Source organism: Pinus tabuliformis, chromosome J (assembly GCF_031772625.1).
Source record: "Pinus tabuliformis cultivar Carrire ecotype Pingquan chromosome J, CPIR1, whole genome shotgun sequence".
Classification (NCBI taxonomy): domain Eukaryota; kingdom Viridiplantae; phylum Streptophyta; class Pinopsida; order Pinales; family Pinaceae; genus Pinus; species Pinus tabuliformis.
In genome coordinates, this window is record NC_142295.1 from 777,700,300 (window position 1) to 777,726,154 (window position 25,855).

The following is a 25,855-nucleotide window of genomic DNA, read 5'->3' on the forward strand; positions in this document are numbered from 1 at the left end:
TAAATGGTGAAATACTCTATCTGAATATTAAATCATTTATGTTTCTCGATATTCTTCTTATCCATCACATTTAAAATCAAAATAACCATATGTATTTAAAGAAATACCATTTTTTTTAATAGATATCTTTCTAAGTTTAAGGCACTTGTTAAAAGCCAGTTCACTAGTCATCTAACCATTAAAATCAAACAAAATATTTTAGATGCTTTGGCATAGCCAATTGACCTTAGGTTATCTCAAAGGACATTAGGTTGCAGTAGATCTTTCCGATGATCATTTGATTGTCTTCCCTATTGATACATCATAACATCCCCCATTCCCTTCATCTGTTTCTTTCCAGATACCAATTAGAGTCCATAATGCCATCATCTCCCGATGCATTATTGACGAAGGTGAATCCACCTGTGCGATGTCCATTATTGTTTGGAAACAACTTAAGTCACCTGAGTTGTTCCCCTCCACCATCACTTTGTGTGCTTGGTATAGACACTCCTTGCAGCCTCTTGGCATGTACTGCAACTGCCTAGTGACCCTTGTGGGCAAGACTGTCCACATCGACATTGAAGTCATTGATGCCTCTTTGGATTACAAAATTCTCTTAGGTCATAGTTACACATATGCCATGTCAGTCGTCACATCTGTGGTTTTCCGCAAGATGTGCTTCCCCCATGAAGGGAAGATCGTTACCATCAATCAGTTGACTTACTACGATCCGACATCTTTGACCTTCCACGATTCCATTATCTCATCAATGTCAAATAAGCAGTCTTCACCTCCCCTCACCGGTGTTTCACCCGAAGCCTATAAAGATTCCTCATTGTTGGGTGCTTTCCCTGGTCCTCCCCCTCCCATCTCAAAGACTAACTCTATGAGTGTTTTCATGGCACAAGCATCCCGGGTTGCCCTTAAGCAGTCTGGTACATCTAATCAACAGCCAGCTCCTCAACACCCTGTTGTTGCCATCCTCGTTGAGCCCTCTAGATCCACCCCCCAGGACCTCCTCCATTTTTGGGTGCTTCTCTTATGTTTCCACCAGCAACTGTTCCTCCAGATCTCAACCATTGAGGAGCTATTCCACTGAGGCATTACCCTGCATGCCAAATACCTTTCTTCTCCCCCCCCTCGGGAGTATTTTCTGTCCATGTCATGGTTTTGCCACTACTTCCTAACATGACTCTTGGGATCCTAGTATGATACATAGATCCTCCTACCGACATTCCGCTTGGTTAGCTAAGACCTTATCATGCTTTGAGCGCAGTTCAACTAGTCCCTACGGCCCCTACTGCTACTTCAGTTCCATCACAACCTCAACAGGAACCCACTCCTATTACAAAAGCATCCAGACAGGGGGGAAATGCTAAGAGGAAATAGCCTAAGGATAGGTCTCTCCAAGCTCCTGTAGTCCCTAAGGCCCTAGAGGCGTCACCTTCGTGCGGTTTGTGTAAAGTTGTTGGGCATGCCACCAATAATTTCCCTGAGCTCCCTCATCTCAAACCCTTCGTTCATGAAATGTTTCATGAGTCAAATATCCCTGAAGTCCATGTTAACTTACCGGGTCTGCCCAAGAAACTCAGAAAGTTGCACACAAATCATCCTTGCGCCCTGTGTGATCATCATGGTCACTATTCCCATTGTTTCCCTCGTCTCAATGAATTTCACGATTGCCTTGAAGTGCTCCGTGAATACGAGGCCACTCGTAGTGGAACACCTACTCTTCTACACATGGATTTTGGTACCCCTATTCAACCAGAACAGGGGGACTCTGGTCCCACCATGGTGATCCCTCCCTCCGATGTCGATATGATAGACACCACATGCCATATCCTTTACCTATCGTCATCCTTGAGTTATTCACAGGCAATCCTTCGTAAGGTTTTTGCGCGTGGTTCTATCGAACCTCTTTCGATAGAATCCGAAGTCTCAACATTCGTAGATCCTTCGTTTACCAGTTCTTCTTCTACCATTCAAGATGATGCGTATGTGAACCTTATTTCTTAGGTTGATGCACTAGGTAATGCTACCGCATCATTTAGTCAGTCTTCCTCCTATCTGCCCATCTTCCAATCTGATGAGGACATCATGGAAGCGATCTCTACCCCTAATTACCCTTGCACTTAGGCAAGGGGTAATATTTTGGAGGATTCTAAAGGCCATTTCCTTCCTAATTCTCCCAATGCACTCTACCTCAAGAAATTTTTCTCATAGCACATCCCTTTGATTTGCATGTCTTTATTTCTTCCATGAAGTTAGGTAGATTGCATCATCTCATCCATTTTCTTTTACACCTTTCATATGGATCCATCATCCACACCATATATTGGTCATACCAATGGTACGAGTCACTTCTCCAAAAATCTAGCCTCGGAAACCTGGGCCATTTTCACCTACTTGGATACGTTAGTCCTTTTAAACGGCGTGTTCATTGAATCTGCCACCAATAATCTGGTTGAATATGATGCAATGATAGGTTTGTTAGTTGATGCCCTTGCTCATCACATCTTTCATCTCCATGTTCGTTTGGATTCCTTGCTACTTGTCATGCAATTGAATGGTGTGTATCATGTACATAACCATGTCCTATTTAGAAAATATCTACGAGTTAAGTTGTTGGTACGTGAATTTGAAACCATCACTTTCAATCATGTTCTTAAATCCAAAAATAACTATGTAGGTACCATTGAAAATAACATTCTAGATTGGAATTTATTAAATGTATACCACAAAAGAAAACCATAAACAAAACACATGGTGAACCATCATCATCATATTAAAATGCATAATCATATTATGTATGACATAAAAGATATAAGTGTTTGGAGTCCACCACTCTAAATACATCTAGTATGCCCATAACACACTGGTGGGGCACATTGGCCCCTACATTTCATTATCATCCTTTCAAGGATCTCATGCCAAGTTGGGTAAAGATGCTTGAATCCCTTTTTCAAGCACTTAGAACACAATGACACTCCACAAACTCCTCTTGCTAGGGGGAATCATTCCCGCCTTTGCATACCAAATCAGTCCCTTCCATCACATATGTTTTCAAGTATTATCCCATGCTTGGGGTCATGATGGTTTTCCCCTGGCCATCTTCTCAATTGATTAACATAAGTCTCGACCTAGATCCCACTAGATCTAGGTATGGTCGATTATTCTCCCATTCCTTGGATAATTTGTCCTATCGGCCTCTCTAGTGAGTCATATGCACATCGCATCGTAGATGTTTGATACCACATCTTCAAATATTCTACTCTATGTCCATGTAGTCTCCATGTTTGACTTAGTGGGCAAGGATGATTATAGACCTCCTCTAGTAGTTCATTCTCTTTTTCCTCTTCCCTTAATTCTTCACTAGGAACCATCGTTCCAAGAAGCATTAAGGCCATCTTTAGACAAGTAAGGCCACTTGCTTGAAATTTTCAGATCTCGATTCCAATGGTTAGTTTTTCCGTTACGATCTCCACAAGATTTAGGGCCTTCTCCTCCTCTCAAATTGGAGGGAAAATTCCCTTTTATATGAAAATTCACAGTTCAACTAGTCCAACCAAAAAGTAGCTCATTTTTACGAACCGGTAGCACCATTGGAAAACTCTCATTGAGTATTATAATGGGTCTTCCTCATTTTTTGATGATTTGACAGCTCACCAGGAATCCATTTTTCCAAGAAGGGTCACTTTTATGCCTCTCAAAATCAAATTTATTCATAAAGAGGCACTTGTATTTTGAGTTCCACCTCCTCTTCATACCTGTTGTACCATGTTTTGATTTTCGTCATGAGTAACCATCGTTTACTCATTTTTTCATGGTCCCCAGCGGGCCTATTCTGTGTGGCAGCGTCATCAAGTCACCCTTGTTTAGAGCATCCACGATGAGTCACCCTTGCATCCATGGAGTCTACTTCACATCCCATTATATCATGCCATAGTATTTCGTCCATCTTTGCATATCGTTCATCCTGTGTTGCCCATTTTGGCCTCTAGTCATACTACCCCCATCCCCTCTGGAGTTGAGTCATTTGTTGTCAATTCAACCATGCACTTTATGCTCTAACAAGGGAAGTCATATGTTTGTCCCTCAGTACCACTTTTCCCATTACCCCTGGTGTCATTCTATCAATCACATTACTATTTTCCCTCATGCCTTAGTTGAGGATCCTCATTGCCTCATCTATCGCGAGCCCTATTCTATTGACATCAGCTCATTTATTCTAGAAGAATGGCCTAGAGGGTGGTGTATCTTGGTTCCAATTTCCATTCTTGTTTGGCGCCTCAGATCAAGGAGAGGGTTTCATTATTTCCCTTTGACTTGGTTGTTTCATGTTCATGATTCATACACTTGATGGTCCATTGATGTAATAAATTGTACTAGTGATTCCCGGGTGTGTGTGAGATGTTTCAGACCTCATGAGGGCGTAGTCACCCACATGCTTGGATGCATTCCCATTATGCTACAACCTCAAATGCAGTTCCACATATTTGATGGGTTCGGTTCCTACCGATCGCACTGTTCATAGCATGCATGTCTCATTTAGATGATCCATTCAGTTTTGCAGATCCCTTCCCTGTTCAGCAGGGCCTCTCCGATTGCTCTACCCTCCCTCCCACCCATTTTTGAGGGAAGGGTCATTGTATCTCATGTACTAAGATATTATTCTATTCAGTCCTAGCTCATGTTTTTCCAAGTTCATTATGTATATGTTACACATTGTATTATTTAATGGCTCTGTTATACCAGCATGTCATGTATCATTCAACATGTATATCATTGCTCAGTTTTATTTTTCTGGGCGAACCATTATTTTTGTACTAAGTTATCTCGGCGGGTATGGGTATGCCTCCCCCGCTTCATTGAGCTCTGGTATGACAACATAAAAGGAGACTTTCATTAGTCTCACCCCCTCTGTCCCTATCCTCTTTCACTTTAGCTTTATTGGTCCCTCTCTCTCTCTGAATTCCCTGTGTTGTCTAGTGATTGTGTCTTTACAACGTGCTTCGGTCATATTCTTTGCTCCTAACACTCGTACGTTGGGGGGGAAATCTGTTATCAACAAAAATTTATCATCTAGCTTAATTTACTAGATGGATCGAAGTACACCATGTAAAGCTAATTTTACCATAGTAAAATTGCTTTCACTCTGAGAAATTACTTAACAAACCACCTTTGTTAAGTAATTTATAATAAAACCCATGAAGAATAATGAAATAAATCACTATTTATTTATTTTTCTTCTAGGAATAATTAATTAAACAATTGTTCAATTATTATTCCTTTTCATATTTGACCCAATCATGAAAAATAAACAGAGAGATCATTAATTATCTTAATTTTCTCTAAGAATAATTAATTAGTCACAAATTAATTATTATTCTTTATCAAATTCAACTAAATCCCATAGGAATAATTAAATAAATCCTTATTTGTTTATTATTCCTTAACTAATTCCTTGAGATGGTAAATAAATCATTTATTTATTTATTATTTCTAACTAAAAGTTTAAATAATTTTTCCCTCCTAACCAAATATAATAAAATATTCCAAGTGGTTATTCCAAGAATGGGTTTAATAATACTTTATTATTGCTCATTATTCAAGGATAAATCAATATTTTTTTATAAATATAAGGGTTTTGCATTCATTATTCACTCTTGATTATTTTCATTTTTGCACTCATTGTTGTAACTCTAATTATCTTCATTGTCGCACATCGTACTTTTGTTGGGTTTATACATTATAGAGGAGAGAGACTCTACACAAGCTAAAGACGTTTGAGGATAGCCAAGAACCCATCACATAGACGAGGACTAGTAACATATATTTGTTCCCTTCACATGTGTTATAATAAAACTATTCTTTGTATATTTGGTTTCCATTGGACGATTGGAGTTATTACTATTTCCTTTTGTTGTTTAACTGTGATTATGGCATAGATCAGAATTTTGGTAGGTTTTATTTCTATCAGTTTTTGCATATCTATAATGTTTAGCAGCCATTTATATTGTTGATATTGTTTGTCATCCACAACCTCAAGTGGGTTATTTCCGTACATCTTTGAGAAGAAAACACTACAGCACCATTAATCTCCAGCATGACACCCATGATCCTATGGTGGTGCCGCAAGGTAACCGACTGTGGGGCTCCTTCCACATGGCACAAATGCAATCAGACATAGAAGAGACAAATCTTGAACCATCCTAATGGTCACAGTGGGGGCACATCGGGCTTCTTCTTTAGAAGTGCACTAGCCCTCAGAACCGTGGGATGACCCTGGCCATGGGCAGCCTTGTTCTTCTCCTCATGTGCATGCCCAAATATCCCTCATGCTAATGATGAATCCAGACCATTGTTCAACTTAGGCTAAATCTCACGCTGCAAACATGATATTCTATGGAACTCTAATTAGTCAAGCGGGAAAGGGCCTATGAGCCATTTTTAATTTAAAATAATTAAAAGGTAAATAGTTGAGACAATTTGATCATTTTAAGACGAAATGGTAATTTTGTCTTAAATGTCTTAAAAACCCCTTGGTATAGTAGTGAGTGGCATATTTTTCAAAAAGAGGATAGAATAAGAAATATGGAAGTTCCCTGTAGTTTAAAGGTGCCCAATTTCTAAATTATTAATGAGGAATTGCATGTTGTTGTCTAGTATAAGTGTTAAAATTGGAAACTAGATCCAAATTCCACTTTGGTCTACTCCTTTGAGGAATATTATTGTCGCATTAAATTCCTCTTTTCGAGAGGTCCAAAATCGACCTTAAGATCACCAAATTTGGATAAGGAAAAATATTTATTTACTTCAAAGAAATTCTATAAGTCATGACCTTATTAAGGCGGGAAAAATGAAAATTTGAAATTCAAATTTGCCTGCAAAATGTTAAGGTTGGCTTCACCTCCATAAGTAAATTTTTTTATATATATAGGCATCGAACATTCTCATTAGACACATCTCACTTGCATCTTTGAGACAACCGAGTGGAGATAATGGAAAGACATAGAGGTTGGGTTTGGTTTGGGTGAGTCTATTTTCTTATTGCAGGACTGAGAAGCTATAGGTAGGTTGTTGTTGGTTTCAGGACAAGTCAGAAGATATGTTGGGGTTTTGTTGCATGTTTTCTCTCCTCCAAATAGGTTGATCTCCTTAGACAAGAGGCTAAGGCTACCAAAAGTAGATCTGAGTTGGTTTGATGAATATCCTAGTGTTACACAGTAATTTGTCATCGTTTGTCACCGTCCCTGTTACCCCTCTCCTGCACACTGGAGGACTCATTCCGGGACCTGTGAGAAGTGACATGACCTGAAACCACTTGCATCATATTCCTCTAAGTATGACCTTCATATGCCCTGAAGACATCTCCTGCAGAATACCCATGAAAACAACTCTTTTTGCATTAGCGCGGGTCCATAGTTCACTGCCCGCGCCAATGAAGGAAATCCTCTAAAAAGGGCGCGCCATTGGCGCTCTGTCTTAGAGTCGCACTCGCGCCAACCGAATTGAGTAAAGTTTTTAACCAACAAGCTCCCGAAGGTTCTCTTCAACCCATTCACCAATTGAATCTATATTGAGCTAGGATGGTTTGGCTTCGAATCTCCATAGAAGGGAAAGTGGTTTTCCACCTTTCATGGAAGTTTCCAAGTGATAAAGCCAATCCCATGAATAATGTGGTTGATCCTATCTCTTTCTTCTCTATCTATAAAAGCTTGCCTCTATGCCTTGAGCAAGCTAGTTACAATAGTTCTAGTTCCAGCAGAGTGCTAGTGATAGTAAGAGTTCCAGGAGTTCAAGAGATTGAAGTTGCAAGAGCCTTCTTTGCATCCATAAGGCCAAATCTAAGTAAGGAGATTCTTGTTACCAAGGAGAGAGAGGCTTGTTTCCCATCCCAACAAGCTTTGCAAGACTTGTGTAGCTGATCACCCAGCCAAAGGAGGATTTCACGTCAGAACAATGGTTGTATTATTCTTCGTTATTTATCAATAATAGATGACTATCATTATGGTTCCACTCTCATTGTCTTATGATTGATGTTGAGTTATATCTTTTCTGACTGATATATAGTTGCTTCTATTGGATTTTATGCTTGTATTTGTGTTGTTCTTTGCATGTGCAGGTGTCTAATCACGGAGATCGTGGGGATTGTGACTGACCGAGGCAAAGGAACGAGGGCGACATCTCTTCTACGAATATTAGCGTTGGAATCCAAGTAGGTTCTCATCATCCACTTTTATTTGCAATTAGGAACTTGCGTGATAGAATTTTTTGATTGTTGCTAGACCCGGTCTGGGTCCGCAGAGAGGATTTACCTCCACAACAATTTGGCGACTCCGCTGGGGACTTAGCTTGTTGTTCGATTTGTAAACTTTAGACAGAGCCTGAAGTACGGCCAGATAGCCTTCGAAACGCTATTGCTTTGCATTAGCGAAGTAGATAAACGCCACTTCAGTCAATTTCCAGTTTGGTTTACGAACTAAACAACTGGGAGTTTGTCTTGTCTCTTTGGTTTCTCTGGTTTTGATTGCTTAGATAGCTTTTTGGGTTGGATGCTCTGTTGTCTCTCGCTGCCTGGTCTGTCTGCATGCTGTCGACCAAGCCTTGGACTGCTTGTTTTTATTTTTAAGCTAGCAAACTTGATTGGCGCTCTTTTTTGCATGACAGTCGCGCCAATTGGCGCCACTTGCCAGTGTACAACCCACGCCAATCCTCAATTGGTGCTAGTTTTCCACCTGACAATCGCACCAGGCCTGTGAACTTTTCCAGTTTGCTTGTTTGCAGCCTCCCAAGCTTGGGTTTTGTGTCTAGCTACACCTTTTTCAATCACTTGAGTGTGTCAGAGTCTTGTTTGACTGGTTTTGAGTTTTTTTGGCAAATTATTAATTTGATTTCCTTTGATCATTACTTGGAGGTTTGTCGCAGTCTTTTCACAATTTTGTATGAGGCTAAATTGTGTATGAGTGTTAATCGCCTTTGAGTGTTTTTATTTTATTATCTTTGGAACTCTTACCCGTTTTTCTTGATTTGCACTTGATTGATTCTTAGATTACAATCATCTTGTGTTTGAGAATTCTCTTGCATAGATCACACTTGCACAATTAGAATTCTCATTTTCAGGATATGAATGAAAAGTGTGCATAGATTACATTTGCATACTTTGGGTGTTTGCCATTTTCTATCAATTTCACGTTTTAGCCCTAGGACATCTAGTGGCTTCACGTGTCGAATTTTTGGTCTTCTATCATTCCAGTCGAATTTTTGGTTACTCTCTTGCACTTGTTCATTGGTTTTTAAGTATTTTATTGCGTTATTCGAGTGATTTACTTTTTTTCACTTGGATTCCGCTCGGCTTCGTTTTGGGCCTAGATCACATGGCTCATTGAAGTCTTTGGTGTTTTTCTTTGTTTTGAAGGACTGCCTTGGTATTTCGGGGACTTGATTGCATTCTCATTGAGTGAAATTTGTCTCTTTTACTCAGTGTTATTATCTCTCAAAATTTGTTTAGTGCACTTTTCCATTGAAAAGAAAACGAACAGTCTCTTTTGCGTTGAATTAGTTAATGGAAAATAGAGCTTTTCATTGATTAGTGACTTTAAAGAAAAGTTTTGTTTATTGCCATTAGCTGCATTAGAGTGGTTCTTAATTGTTTATGGTCATTTTTTTTGATTGAAAAGTTCTCAACTCTCTCGTAGTTAGTGTTCATCGAACGAAATGATACTTTTTGGCATATAGCTTGCATTTAGGGAATTGTGAGAGATTACATACGGTAGGACCTGAAAACCGAAACCTAATTCAAGATCAAGCATAAAATGAACTGAATAAACTTAATAACGCATTGGAACTTAACGCCAACATCTAGAGGTCTAGGCTAGAGATGTGTTCCGGCGTCGTTAAACCTAGTCACTATTGTTTCACATTATGGTTGGGTGATTCCTCCTTTTGTGACTCGATAGTGGTCTAGCACGGACTTGAGCTCCCACGTACCATCGAGTATATGGGGAGACCCCACTAGGTTATCATCCTTTATCCACAGGAAGACGTGTCTGCCGCCTTACAAGCCGTAACGCACCGAACACAGCATTCGGGAAGATTGACTACCGTACGGGAAGTCCTTGGTTTTCATATGACGGCCAAGGTGTATATGCAGTTTTACGGATTTGTTTGGTAAACCTTTTTGCCTAGTTCTCCAAAGTAGTCACTTTTGATCCTTTTCAGACTCCTTAAACGAAAAGGCTCACCTGAGCATTTGTCACTTTGGGCTCACTAAACATTCGAAGGAGACTAGAGTCATCTTTTTTTCTTTTTCTCGACTCTTAAAACATGAAAAGGTCAAGTTGTGTCCTTGCGTCTTAAAATTTATTCGACCGCGTTCACATTACCTAGTTAGATCTTGTTTGCATTAGCTGGAGTAGGCTTCTTTTCGTTCTCGATGGCAACTTTTCCGGGGTTCACCAACCCAGGGATCCCCTCTGACGGGAACCCTGGTCATTTCGCTCCTTTTGGAAATTTTGGTGCTCCTTATATGGCAACGTTGTCCCTCCCAGGGTTAACTGTTGGGTTGTCGGTTTGGTTGTTCTCATCCTCTTTGGTCCCTGCCGTCTCACCGTCTGATAAATCAATCCCTCCACCTGAACAACATCATGTTGATTCTAAGGTGGATCTCTCCCCTTCTACGCCCACTTCTACATCATCATCTTCCACTTCACCTGGTGAAAGTCTCGATTCGAGTAACCAGGTGGCTAAGAAGAAGAAGAAGAAGACGAAGAAGAAGAAGGCTCCTAAGGGAGAGGTTACAAGTGCAGCTACCCCCTCGAGTACACCTGAAGTCGGGCCACCTTCTGCTCCTCCGCGGAAGGTCAAATTTCCTTGTAGATTATGCAAGGGGGACCATCTTCTTCGTGATTGTCCTGGCATCCCCAGGGTCTTAGAAGTATGGTCTCGTGATCCGGCCCGCCCCTCATCATCCACTGAGGCTCACGGCGATGCTACCTTATCAGTTGGGAATGGTAAGGGAAAAGGGAAGATTCGAATCCCCTGTAGACTTTGTGAAGGCAATCATCCCCTTCACCTTTGTCCACTCATGGATAAAGGCTCCGTTGTCTTGGAAAGTCTTACAGCTCCTTCACCCCAACTTCCCGTTGGTTATTAACGTCTCTCTGTAGCCGCAGATCGTTCCCCTACTGACAAAGAGATTGATTCATATTCTTCTCTTGTCTAGCCTCCTCTTCCCGAACTTGGCTATGCTCAACCTGTTCCAGACCAACCATTGGTTGGAAAGAGTGTCGACTCGAGTTCACTACCCGTCGATCACTCTGTTTCGGAAGAGCATCATGCCCATGTTCTTCTCGTCTATTCAGATTCTCCTGAGTCCCGAAATGACTCTCCTAACCCATCTGCTCCTGAACGTTCTCCTTCAGTTCCTTTAGCACATGGGGGCGATCATATGATTCCCCCACCAAGTAGTCTGGTCGCTTCCTTTGATTGGAATCGCCTGATCGCTAGTCGCCTTCCATCCCATATGCCTTTCCAGATCACAGTACATGCCTGTGCTAAGGTAGTACCTGGCACTGTTTTGGATGAAGGGGCGTCTGTCAGTCTCATGCCGTACACTACTTGGCAAGCTTTAGGTTCCCCGCAGCTTGGGCCAGTCACTCAGAATCTGTTGGCCTTCGACGGAGGAGCCTGTCCATCTCTAGGAGTTCTCTCGAAGTTCCCTATTACTTTGGGAGGCAAAACCGTCTATATAGACGTCTTGGTTACCCAAGGTGTTTTAGACTTTAGTCTTCTCCTTGGTCGCAACTATGTTTACGCCATGGGGGCCCTCGTTTCTTCGCTTTTCCGTGTGGTTTGCTTTCCGCACGATGGAAGAATTGTGACTATCGATCAAGTGTCATTTGTTAGTCCCCTGATGCCTCCTGCGCCGTTGTCGTCCCCTCCTAGTTTTCATCCACCAGTTGCATCTGCCCCACCACAGATCAACTACGTGGCCACCTATCCCATGCCTGGATCCAGTGATGCCGCCATCGTGCATAGTGTCCTCGGGGCATTGGGCCCTGACTTCCAAGATGTTTCCCTTCCACCAGGAGTGGCAATCTTGGAAGCCCCGACTTTCTATTCATTATGTTGAAGTTCGGGTGGAGCATAGTTCCTTTCCAGTGTCAAGCTCCTTAAAAAATGAAACTAGGTTTGGCGAAGCATAGTTCCTGATCTTGTGTCAAGCTCGTTAAAAAATGAAACTAGGCTTGGTCGGAGCATAGTTCCTGATCTTGTGTCAAGCTCGTTAAAAAATGAAACAAGGGTTATGAGGATAGTTCTTTTACTGTGTCAACCTCATTAAAAAATGAAACAACTCCTCCTTTTCCAAATCGAGTCTTTGATTAAGATCTCGTAAAATCCAAGTCGAGTCTTTCCAAGATCTCGAAAGTCAACCTTCATTCCATCCACTTTGTTGAATGCAATGAAGATTGGGGGGCATGTACCTTGTTTTGCGTCATTATGTTGGGGGCATGCGAACTTATAACAAGCATAGTTTTTCGTTTCAAGCTCGTGTAAACATGAAACTGAATCCAAGCAAAGTTCTCCATGGTTCAAGCTTGTGTAAAAATGAACCCATACCCATTTTACATCTCGTGATTGTTGTCTTTATCTGCTAAATTCTGCTAGATGAGCCTTGGTTGTTTTCATTCCATCGTCGCCATCTCTTTGGCTGATTATATGCTTTCACTTGGTTGTTTTTCCTTTCCTGAGGAACCGCAACGATGAGTGGTTTTATTAGCTATCCTCTTGACCATTACATGTTTTGAGCAGTTCCACCATTACCGGAACCAGTTGCTACCCTTTATACCACTCGTTCCTCTAGGACGAGTCTCCTTTAAGCTCCTTTCTGACTCGTAAAAGATGAAAAGATTGCCGAGTATTTTTCCCTTTTTGACTCGTTAAATAGAATAAAAATGGAGGTCTACTTTCAGCTCTTTTCCGACCATTTAAAGATGAAAAGATTGCCGAGTTTTTCCTCTTGACTCGTTAAATGTAAATGAGAGGCGGTCGTCTTTAAACTCTTTTCCGACCGTGTAAAGACGAAAAGATCATCGAACCCTTGTCGTTTCAGGTTCATTAACGGTTATGAAACGATGTGATTTCGATTGCTTTTTTACTTTTTCAGGTCGAAGTCACTAATCATGAAAAGTACTCCTCGATCGTAATGATTGGGTGGTTCTTTCGAGCATTGTTTTATACTTTTTCGGGCTCGAGAGACACAACTTTACGAAAAAGGACCCCCCTAGAGTTTAATTTTCTGCTGTCTTTCAAACTCTCTAAATATGAAATGACGCCGAGTTCTTCCTTTGTCAGGCTCGTTAAAACCTGATGACATCGGATCCCGTCGGAATGACGCCTCACAAGCATATGCTATCCCCATTAGTCTTGTTAAAAATAACTGGGGTACTCGCCAGAAATGGTGGGGAAAATGGAACCATAATCATTATTGTGTCGGCAGTATGTCGCTCTTGAACATGGCACTAGTCTGCATTCGTGTCTGGGTGGGAACATCTCATCTTGTTTTACACTAGCCTCCGTGGGTTTGGGTTATCCTATTTTGACCTCTCATCTGCTCAGTGCCTTGTCACCATGACCTTTGCTCATTTGATGTCAAATACTACCAAGTCCACTGTCGTGCCGTCGATATGTTCAAGAGAAATTGACCTCTGCAGCATTACAACCTCCTCTGATACCTCACATAATTTTGATTCACCACAACATCCTTCCTCTCTCTCGTGTCACTGATGTGGGAAACACTATGGCCCACCTTTGATCAAGGTCACTTCCTGTCGACTTCAGCTCATTATCTAGGAAGCTGATCTAGAGACTCCCTTCAGTGCCTTGGAGCCTGCATGCCTCAATGGCAGGTTCTTCATGTTCGATGAGAGGTTTTCATCATTGGCCTCCGATCGAATGATTCTACGGGTGTTCGACGCCAGCTCATTGATTCGCACGCCGTAGATTGTACCTGTAGTACCTTGAGGGCCATTGTCATTATTGGTGGTACCTCTCACGTCTGTTAACAGTTTTCATCATTGACTGGTAATCAGACGATGTTCATGCATGTTCGACTTCAACTCCTGTATTCACATGCTTGGACTTGTACTCTATTCGGGTCGAGATGGAGTGCAAGACCCTGGATTTTGTCTGTTGGAATCCAGGCTGCGATTTGTGGATTATTATGAGCATTAAATGACTCATTCACTGGATGGTTGCGACCATGCCTGAGTCTATTTATCGATCCTCTCTGGATGGCTGCGTCCATGCCTTGGATCTAGATTATTATGTACTCTGCTATGGATGGTTGCGCCCATACCACATATATCATGTACTTGAGATATCAGTTGTACTTCTTTATGCAGGTTCTCCGGCGGCCGTGTTTTCAGTCATGCATGTTCTTGTAAAGCATTTCACCCCTCTCTCTCCCTCGGGCCTCATGCTTTAGGGGGCATCTGTTACACAACAATTTTTCACAGTTTGTCACCGTCCCTATTACCCCTCACCCGCACACTGGAGGACTCATTCTGGGACCTGTGAGAAGTGACATGACCTGAAACCACTTGCATCATATTCCTCTAAGTATGAGCTTCATATGTCCTAAAGACATCTCCTACAAAACACCCATGAAAACAGCTCTTTTTGCATTAGCGAGGGTACACAGTTCACTGCCCACGCCAATGAGGGAAATCCTCTAAAGAGAGCGCACTATTAGCGCTCTGTCTCAGAGTCGCACTCGCGCCAACCGAATTGAGTAAAGTTTTTAACCAACAAGCCCCCGAAGGTTCTCTTCAACCCATTCACCAACTGAATCTATGTTGAGCTAGGATGGTTTGGCTTCGAATCTCCATAGAAGGGAAGTGGTTTGCCACCTTTCATGGAAGTTTCCAAGTGATAAAGCCAATCCCATGAATAATGTGGTTGATCCTATCTCTTTCCTCTCTATCTATAAAAGCTTGTCTCTATGCCTTGAGCAAGCTAGTTACAGTAGTTCTAGTCAGTAATTCCAGTATAGTGATAGAGAGTTTGAAGCTACAAGAGCCTTCTTTGCACCCATAAGGCCAAATCTAAGTAAGGAGATTCTTGTCACCCAAAGAGAGAGAGGCTTGTTCCTCATCCCAACAAGCTTTGCAAGACTTGTGTAGCTGACTACCCAGCCAAAGGAGGATTTGACGTCAGAACAATGGTTGTATTCTTCTTTGTTATTTATTAATAATAGATGACTATCATTATGGTTCCACTCCCATTGTCTTATGTTTGATGTTGAGTTATATCTTTTCTGACTGATATATAATTGCATCAACTAGATTTTATGCTTGTATTCGTGTTGTTCTTTGCATGTGCAGGTGTCCAATCACGGAGATCGTGGGGATCGTGACCGGTCGAGGCAAAGGAACGAGGGCGACATCTCTTCTACGAACACTAGCGTTGGAATCCAAGTAGGTTCTCACCATCCACTTTTTATTTGCAATTAGGAACTTGCATGATAACATTGTGTGATTGTTGCTAGACCCGGTCTAGGCTAGTAGGGATCGTCTCTGTCTGCAGAGGGGATTTACCTCCACAACAATTTGGCCTACTTTTAGCTCTTTTCCAACCGTTTAAAGACGAAAAGATTGCCGAGTTATCCCTCTTGACTCGTTAAATGTAAATAAGAGGCGGTTGTCTTTAAACTCTTTTCCGACCGCGTAAAAACGAAAAGATCGTCAGACCCTTGTTGTTTTAGGTTCGTTAACGGTTACGAAGCGACGTGGTTTCGATAGCTTTTTTACTTTTTCAGGTCGAAATCACTACTCATGAAAAGTACTCCTTGATCGTAATGATCAGGCGGTTCTTTCGAGCATTGTTTTATACTTTTTCGGGCTCGAGAGACACAACTTTACGAAAAAGGACCCCCCTGGAGTTCACTTTTCTACTGTCTTTTCAGACTCTCTAAACAGGAAAAGACGCCGAGTTCTTCCTTTGTCAGACTCGTTAAAACTTAATGACATCGGATTTCGTCGTAATGACGCCTTACAAGCATATGCTACCCCCGTCAAGCTTGTCATCAAAAAATAAATGGGGTACTCACCAGAAATGGTGGGGAAAAAGGAACCATAATCATTGTCGTGTCGGCAGTATGTCGCTCTTGAACATGGCACTTGTCTGCATTCGTGTCTGGGTGGGAACCTCTCATCTCGCTTTTCACTTGCCTCCATGGGTTTGGGTTATCCTATTTGACTTCTCATCTGCTCATTGCCTTGTCACCATGACCTCTGCTCATTTGATGTCAAATACTGCCAAGTCCACTGTCATGCCGCCAATATGTTCAAGAGAAGTTGACCTCTGCAGAATTACAACCTCCCTCTGATACCTCACATAATTCTGAATCACCACAACATCTTTCCTCTGTCTCGTGTCAATGATGTGGGAAACACTATGGCCCACCTTTGATCAAGGTCACTTCCTGTCGACTTCAGCTCATTATCCAGGAAGCTGATCTAGAGACTCCCTTCTGGTGCCTTGGAGCCTGCATGCCTCAATGGCAGGTTCTTCGTGTTCGACGAGAGGTTTTCATCATTGGCCTCCGATCGAATGATTCTGCGGGTGTTCGACGCCAGCTCACTTATTCGCATGCCGCAGATTGTACCTATAGTACCTTGAGGGCCATTGTCATTATTGGCGGTACCTCTCGTGTCTGTTAACAGTTTTCATCATTGACTGGTAATCAGACGATGTTCATGCATGTTCGACTTCAACTCATGTATTCACATGCTTGGACTTGTACTCTGCTCGGGTCGAGATGGAGCGCAAGACCCTGGATTTTGTCTGTTGGAATCCAGGCTACGATTTGTGGATTATTATGATCATTACATGACTCATTCAGTGGATGGCTGCGACCATGCCTGAGTCTATTTTAGTTTTGAATAAGCAGTTTCCTTAAACTTTCAGAGTAGAGGTTATGTTGAAGACATGTCAGTAGGCAGAATTCCTGAGTCTCTCAAAGGGAATGATCCTGGAAGTTTGAAAGATCTGAAATAAAAGTCTACATGGTAGAGATGCTTGGTTATATCAACTCCTCTATGGCACATCCATGGTCTTCGTTCAGTCCCACATGACATCATGGTAGTCTAAGAAGAAGCTTCAAGGATCCTACAGTAAAAGAAATTGCAGCGCACTTGAAGCTTTCAATCTTGAAGAACTACCAAAAGAAGAAGCGCATAGCACTTTGGTGCAGTTCTTTGTTACAACCCTATCCACAGAGGTGCTTTGAAAAATACAGATCCTTGACATCTTTGTTGCATTAATAAAGGATCTTATAATGAATGTTCTTAATATAAAAGGACCTCTCCTCTTCATGAATCTGGTAATTTGATACATTGGTAGCTTTCATGTAGCAACGAAAAATAATACAAATGTCTTGAGTTAATCTCATAGTAAGATTTCTTCTCTTTGAATGTGGAAGGACTTCTGAATTCTCTTCTTTGACCTAAAGCTTCTTAAAAGTTTGATGTTGCAATTACGTCATTGAAAGTATCATCTTTAATCTAGGCAGCTCATGATGATTACCCAAAGCAAGGCTTCGGAGGGAGATATGATGTTTGGGTTAAGCTATTGATGACATTTGTCCAAATAAGGGGGAATTGATGAAAGACCTTGATTTGTTCATAAGGACAAAATAAAGAACCTACTAAACTAGTCATAGTCAACACTGGTGTATTTGAGGATAAGCCACATATATATATTGGAAACTGCTTATTAAAGATCAAGTATGATTTGAAGTACATTATTGGTCTGATAAATGGAAAGCTCATCTTAGTACTGTAACTCTTGAGGACCAACTTCATTTCTTTTCAAAACAAATCAAAGACTAAATCTGTTACTATGGAAGCACCATTAAAACAAATTGTATAAAACAAGAAGCTTGGCATACTATGAAGCAACTCTATTGAAGAAGCTAACCTAGTAAGTATGGGAATTTAAGTGTAGGTATGGGAATGTTGCACACTCTATAATTCATAGTTACCTGCCAACCTAGTAAGTTACCAAGTATTAATAGAGAGAATGGATTTCCAGTACACACATTGGTATGTAAGCAAGTCGAGATATTGGTGTTTGGAAAAAAGTTGGCTTGTGATTATTGTTACAAGCTACTACCTAGAAAGGGATGCTCGTGTAATTATGGGGCTAGTAATTGTTGTGAAAGGTTGTACTAGGTGGTGAGTTAGCAGTTACAGGTCTATTTAGGGCAGGTGTAAATGAACAACAATGGTGGCTAGTTCAACTGTCTAAATAAGTATACATGCATATTTGTTAACTTGTTTGGACTCATGCAAAGTGCAAACAACATATATATGCAACAATGAAGGGGTCTATCTAATCTAAAATGGATCCACATGATACCATTAAATGGTTATGCAAGGTTCTGGAGGATGCACAACATATATTAACAAAATATGTCAAAGAGATGTGGTTTCATAGAATATGATGATTGCAACATTTCTAGTGTTCTTTGAGTAAGTGCAATGTTTGGGGTGTTAGAACTAGGAAAAGAAGGGTAAGAGAACTTGAAAATGAAATTATATGGTACTAAAAATTGAAAACATCATGTTGCTTCAGAATAGATTGAGGTATTCAATTATGCAAATACAACATATTTCTAAATAGAGGATAACCAATATTCTTCTTCAATAGATCAATGAAATGCTATGGTGAGTGGGGCAGGATAGAATGATGCAATTTCCATAGAAACCAGAGGCAATATTGGTAGTTGTAAGTGCATTGTTATATTATTTCAACAATGGTCAAAATCTTCCAGTAGAAATATTTGGGATGGGGTGTTCCCTCAATAGACAAGGAGGTAGATCAAATGTTTTGATCCATTTCTCACTGATTAAGTGGAAGAGAAATGTTTGGCTGCTGGAAAGGAAATTTTATTTCAAAAGTGACAATGGCCATAGGCTAACAATCTGACTTGTTCTAATGTTACTTGTGGCATACCTTGTAGTGTTTGTAGAATACTATAGGAACTCATGGCCAAATGCACTGGGCCATATAATCTAAATACGAGAAATATATAATAAATGTGAATTCAAAAGATATAGTGACATGCAATCAACCATCTCCAGAAGAGGTAGGGATGATTATGTACTTTATTCTTTCAATATTTTTCAGTTTAGAAATTTCGAGCATTTGTGGGTAAGATGATTATTTGAGTTTTTATACCAACATAATACACAATTTCTAATCAAATTATGTAACATACTTGAGATCCCATATGAGAATGAACCAGGTGAATGATATCTAAGAAATGACCAATGGATTTAATAAAATACAAGTAAAGTTTGTGTTAGGTGGAAGATCCATTTACAACTACAAGCATAGATAACTTAATTAGTTGATCGAGAGACAGTGAGTAAACTTCTCAGACCAATATGTCAAACATGTATGGCTTTATTACGAAGTCATCATCTACCACTGTTTGGGATGTGAAAATAAAACTAGCAATTGAATCAGTAATGTCCAAGTCCTAGATGGCTAGTTTGTAGAAAAAAATCTAGTAAAAAAAGAGCAGGGTAAAGTCATCTATTTGTTACTATGATAACCTCTTTAGGAGAGTCCCAGAACTCTATTTTCCATATTTTTCCTGTACCCAAACCAGTGATGGTTGGATTTATTTATGAGAGAGTCATTGGGTCTTCGTACTTCCATGTTTAAGACAATCACTGCCTTCCCCATCCCCACTCCCCACCCAATTACAAGAAACACTTAGATGATTACATACTTTTTCAAGTCCTACCAGCTAATAGGGACACCAACAAGACAACATTCAACAACACCATTCCAGTAGCTCCAAGACTCGTGATATCCGAGATGGGAGAGTTTTGAATAACAATGTCTTCTCCATTACACAATGGGCCTTGGTTAGTCCTCATCTTTAGTCCATTTGCATTTGTTTGCATTCAAAAACTTTATTTGCAACTTGTTCTAACACAGTCTTCCTCAGCCAAAGCCATTATTTTATCTGTAGCAATGAATTAGAATTCCATTCTTGAAATGGTAATCCTCCCATCATTTCCTAAAATTCAATGAATAATCACCTATTGCAAGAATATGTTTTCTTTCGGGGTGATTATTTGTGGAATCAGAACAAACTGCAGAGATTCAATTGTGTATTGTGATAAACCATAAATCTTTTAGAATTCCATTAGATAACACTAGGAATTAAGAATCTTACCATAGTTTTCGAGATTCAACCCTTTTGCACTAGACATACCTACCAATTTCTCTCGCCTTCATGTTAGTGGATACTCAACCATATGGAAATTAGTAGTGCAAGGCTATGAGCATTACCAGTGAATATAATTTATTCTGGGTACAAATGCTTTGAGAAACACGTAGTGAAGGGACATAGCATATAGAGCAGCCTTCCTTTGGATTAACTTCTTGAACCGAGGGTTAACTATTATGCCTAAATTACTAGGGACTTGCGTCGGGCATCATTCCTTTGAAGTTCCTGCCATTCAAGTGGGAAAGACCACAACGATAGTGGAAACATTGTTTTATGGCTTGGTATTTAATTCAATCTAACGAATGAATCAATGAACTGTTGGCATGTTGCTACACAGTCAGATGATAATCAACTCTAAGTATAGTTGAACAATGTCACATCTTTTAGCTAAAGAGACAATGCTGCTGGTACTTATGCTCCTTAATGGATTTCAACCATCTTGCACCACTCTATAGCCAAGAACCTAGGATTTTACATGGTGTTAGGGCACATTTGTCCACAACCCAGGTTTTGAGGTTGTGGTAGGGTACATTTGCATGTATGATAGGTGACAATCATCTACCATGTTATTTTCTTTGCAGAGGAAATTTTGATTTCAAATTTCCTCTTTCCGTAAATCCCTGCTTCCGAAGCCCCAGAGTGTGGGAATTCAACATCTTTTATGTAGAAACTGTTATCATTCTTATTTTTGAGGTTGTCAAAGTAAATACATTAGACAACATCAAACCACTTTTGAAGTTGGGATCTAGCCTTGCTAGCTTCAGAGAGGGATCCCTCTAAATGATTTAACTTGGTTTTTAAGTCGATTTTAGGCTAGTTATGATTATGCTTGATTGTTTGTTTGAATTTGGTTGATTGGTTTGGTTGGTTGATATGATCAAATTATTTACTTTCCATTGGGCTATGGAGTCAAATATGCTGGATATTGCATCAAATATTTAAAAGAATAATCACAGGGTAAGCTAGTTACATTTACTGGATCCTTAAAATGAATTATGAAATGGAGAAGAGGTGGTTTCAGTAATGATTGAAAAACATTTAAGAATTTTTCAATCAGACTTCAGAAGAAAAACATACAAATTGTAAAAACAATCCAAATAAGGTGTTCAATTAACAAATCTTATTTTTCACATTTCCTGTTTTACAATTAGATTTCAGATGATTAACATGCAGAGAATACAGTGAAAACAACAATTACAATAAGAAAAACATCACCAGTAAAGTGTAGCACAAGAATCCTGTGAAAGTCTTTGTATTATTAACGCTCCAGCAGAGTGGAAAAAGTATAGTACTCAATATGAAGAATTACAATGATCAAGAACCGACCCTCAATACTTCGAATGAATGAAGTATTTAAACAAAATTTCCAAAAAGATTACAATCAATGCCGCATTGACATGGCAATATATTATTGATTACAAAATAACTGAATTGACTAATATAACCAAAAGAGGTGAATTTGGTGAAGTGATCTGGAGGTATGGCACTATTGTTGTGGAGAACAGTTGCTGAGTTTCCACGATTTGGGTGTTGCGCTGGACATGGCTGATATTTTCTTTAATCTTGAAATTCACACAGTTTATCCCACTACTCTTCATCTAGGACAATGATTTTTGTTACCTTGCAGTAGATCTCATCTACCTTGATATATTTAGAAAATGTAGGCCTTACCACAAAAATATGCTTTATCTCATGCTGAATGAACATAATGTTACTAATAGCTTCGAAAAAATCTCTCCTTGTCATAGCACCTTTAATGTGGGAAGACTTAGCAGTATCCTTTGCAATGTTTGTAAGATTCTTCTTATAATCTTCCCTGGTCATTAGTTTGTCATTAATTACAAATAAAGAAGGCAGACCCCTCTTTGTTAATGCTTTTATTATGGTGAAAAACATGTTGACTACTACTTCCAAACTGTGACATTTTTCTGTAAGCTGCACAATCAAATTCTTCTTTGTGAGAACTTTCTTCACTTCCAAGATTGTCTTTATCCTGTCCTCTACTCCCAAATCATCCAGCTCATATCTGTTTTTGGAATTGAGAAACTTGATGATGTTGTTTGTTGTGGCAGGCATATCTCCCAACTCATTGTTGATGGTGGAAATGGCCTGATTGGCTTTCTCAATCAACTCTTTCTGTTCAAATATAATTTGAATACATGGCCAGATTTCATCCATGGCTTCAATGATATTATTCCATATAATTTCCTTGACTTGAGCTAGTGTGTGGCCAATGGAGGACTCGGTTGCGGATTTCCGCCATACTTCTATCTGGTTTTGAGCTCTCTGTAGCTCTGTTGCATGGAAAGTTTCAGTCTTTGCCTTCTGGTCTTGTAGAAGATTGACTTGAGCCTGCAATCTTTTAATTTCTTCTATTTGGAGAGACATATTCTCCACTGCACTTGCCAACTAATCTGCAGTAGTCCCTATGTTTGTTGTAGAAGATGTAGTTGTAGGAATTGCTGTAAGAGGCACTGCTTGCAAAGGGACAATAGACATTTTGGCAGCTTGCTCCTTTTCTTTGATGATTTTTTCCATCTTTGTTTCCATTTGTTTCAATTGTACATTCTATTCCATGATGAGCTTCATCATGTTTTCCTTCTGTGACTCTGTTTCTTCAATGTCTTTGGCCAGAGGATCTTCTGTGGCTGGTAATTTCAACTGCTTTCTCAATGCTACTATGTCAGTATTCTTCTTTCTTACAAGCTCTTCTGCAGCATTGATATTGGCAGGATCATATCCTACTTTGATTACCAAGTCCTCCAAAGCTTTGATCCTTGTGTCTTTAGCTAGTGAAGAGACTTTCTCCATCTTCAATTGTGACTAAACATTAGCTAAAGTGACCTAAAATTTAGAAAAAATCATAGCAGTGTTAGTGAGAGTAGATGAAATCATTTGACATGTTTGTTTGTGCATCTCCAATTGGTCAGTGTGATGTATATCTTTTACATCAAATTCAAATGAAGTTTTCTTGTAATCTGATGTTGCCTTGGGCTGTGAGATCTATACTTGGAGGAAGCCCATTTTCATTTTTTCTTTCTCTAAATCAAAGGTTGAGAGAAGTCTGCTTTGAGAACTAGAAGTCTACTTCTAGAACTGATTATATGTGTTGATATTCAAGGCCTCATTTCTCACTTTAATCTCTTTGAATATATCAAATATATTCTTTTCTTTCTCCCCTGTGGTAGATGTGTTGGTTTGCATAACCTGTTGTTGATCCTGTGAAGCTGTTGAAGTGGTAGGAGAAAGGGTAGTATGATCACCTACTAGTGAGGAAACATGTGTCTCTTTAGTGGTGATAATCTCCTCTTGATCTGAATCCTTGCTTAGCATTAATTTGGAGTTGAGCTTGGTCCTCTTCCTGTACATGATTTTGAAGTCTTCACTAGGAATTTCAGTCACTGAAGGTGACTCTTCTTCTCTGTTCCTCTTTCCTGTTTTCTCCTATGTAACAGGAGTCTGTACTGTTGAAGTTGACACCAACTGCTCCTCTGCCTCTTGGAGAGTGTTTTCAGTCCACTCTAGTTGGTTCTTGTATTTCTCAATCTCGGGTCTGGATGTATGAAAATAAGGAGTAGATTTGTTCTCTACCCTTAACTTGGAGATGACCCCTAATGGATCATATGACCATGTGAAACTGAGGCTGAATTGCATCTCTTTCAGCAATTTGTCTGCTTCTTCCCCTGCTGCCCTGTTGTTGCAAATGAAAGGTCCTATTTGAGTTTTGATTTTGAATTGAGATTTCTTCTTGGAAGATACAAAATGAATCTCATCAACATTGAGCTTTCGCCTGATGTATTCTAGGGAAAAAAACCTTATTGGGAGGAATTTTGGTAGTCTGTAAGGTGCAAGTTCACACCCAAATATCCTAATCTCTATGTAATTCTGGTAAAGATACCAATCTTCTGTCTGGAATTGGTCTGATAACTACAAGGTTTTCCTGATTTCTTCACTTATTCTTGGCTCTAGAGTGCTACTTAGGAGACAGAGTGCTAGATGTACAAACATTTATATGAATTGTTTGTATGAATACTCTTTTTTCTCCTTCATTACAAGCATAGTCTAGAAGATGACTGATTGCTAATTTCCCTCTTCATCCAGCTTTTGTAATGTAAGATTGAGGTTGTCTTCCTGAAAATACAAAAACATGTATACTAACACAGAAACATATTTGAATACTTCCTCGGTTTTGAATTTGACAAACCGTTCATGGATGGAATCTGCAAGAAATTGGCTGAAATTGAACAAGATGGAAGGCTTGGAATCTGTGGAGAAAATGGAAAGGAAACCTATAATAGCCTCATCTACCCATTGATCTGAGTAATAACCAAGGAGGTAGAAATTGATAGTGATGATTTGCTTGGAGCTCTTAGGGAAAATGGAGGATGGATAGGGAGGACTTTTCTTGGGTAATGGAGCATCTTCAGTCAAGAAAAACTCAAGGGTTTTGGCTCTTTTCACAGAGTCCAATTTCTGGTACAATTCAGTGAGGGCTTCATGAGAGAAAAGAGTGGCATTCTCTACAATAGGACCTTGCATAATTTGATCTATTGATTGGGAAGTTATGGTAAAAAAAATTTCTCCCGTAGGGGCAATAACAACTCATTGGCTAGGTAGATAACAAGCATGACATTTTCTAATGAATTCAAGGGCACTGTGGGTGCGGGGAAAAATATAATGGGGAAAATTGGATTCCCACAATCCAATATCATCAAACTTGTCGATGAACTTGTCTTCAAGCCAACAATACATTTCAAATAGATCAAATTCATAGAGGGTTTCATGGATTTTGTAGTCTCTGTCCGCCAAAGGAATATGGTGAAAATCGATCGGAGGGTGGATCAGAGGACTTACGGGTTCCTCCTATGCCTTATCTTTAGGAGGCATGATTGGATAGGTTGAGAACACTGGTGAACAAAGGTAATGGTTGGAACAGGGGTTAGTTGGTGTGATGCTTGGGCGGGTGAAACTATCACAATTCAAATAGAAAACCTGTCACAGAAAGATAGTATTAGCAAAGTGTGGTATTGGTAAACTGTGAATAAGTGGAAGAAATGGACTTTATAGACATTCAGGCTTTTCCATTGATGGTGGCACGGGTCCGTTACATTAATGGTTAAGTAATTTAATTACTTAATAGATTGATTTTGGAGGGAGCGATGTGATTGGTAGGGGCAATGGGTAGATGAGGTGGTGAAGGGGGATTGGCGGGAGCGTAATGGATAGGGTAGTGGTATCGCATGGTGTAGAAACCACTTTTCGGAGGTGGGGGGCGGGGGGGAGGTGGTTAATGGTTTTGGCCAAGGGGGGTGTGAAAACATGGGATGGTGACATGTTGCATTGGGTGCAGGTTTCAATACCGCCCATTTTGGAACCCACCCCCCCGACAGTAAAGTTTTGATGGTGGGGGGGGGGGGGGGGGGGGGGGCGAAACATAATATTGGTTGTCGAATATGAAGAGGTGGGTGTGGATGATGGAAAAGGTGACGACAAATTATCATGACATGATGGGAGTATGGTGGGGTAGGAAAAATAAATTTAATGCATAGCGAGGGAATGATT

General features: G+C 40.1%; 1 pseudogene; it reads right to left on the bottom strand.

Moving 5' to 3' along the window:
- The window catches only part of LOC149229028 (uncharacterized protein At1g01500-like), a 137,599-nt pseudogene that overhangs the window by 37,743 nt on the left and 74,001 nt on the right, over window positions 1-25,855 (bottom strand).